The 276-nt window shown below is 86.2% G+C and overlaps 1 protein-coding gene across 1 annotated transcript in view; it reads right to left on the reverse strand.

Moving 5' to 3' along the window:
* PLEKHA2 (pleckstrin homology domain containing A2) overlaps nucleotides 1–276 on the reverse strand; it is a 19472-nt gene that overhangs the window by 18255 nt on the left and 941 nt on the right. The gene's annotated exons all lie outside the window — the stretch shown is intronic.

Below are 276 nucleotides of genomic sequence, written 5' to 3' on the forward strand. Positions count from 1 at the left end.
CCCCGGGGGGGGGGGGGGGGGGGGGGGGGGCGTTGTGCGCCCCCCCCCCCCCCTCCCCGCGCATCGGGGCCGGCTCGGTCCGCGCCCCCGGGCAGCCGCCGTCGGGGGGTCCCGCTGCGGAGCGGGGCTGGGGCCGGCCCGGTCCCGGTCGCCGCCCGGAGCTTTGCAGCCTCCCCGCGGGGTGGGAGAGCTCCTCCGGGGGCCCTCGCCCTCCCTGGCAACCCCCCCAAACCCGGCAACCCCCCCCCCCGGGCCCGGCTCGGCCGGGCCCCCCCC

The sequence above is a fragment of the Calidris pugnax genome, unplaced genomic scaffold, assembly GCF_001431845.1.
Source record: "Calidris pugnax isolate Ruff unplaced genomic scaffold, ASM143184v1 scaffold314, whole genome shotgun sequence".
Lineage (NCBI taxonomy): Eukaryota > Metazoa > Chordata > Aves > Charadriiformes > Scolopacidae > Calidris > Calidris pugnax.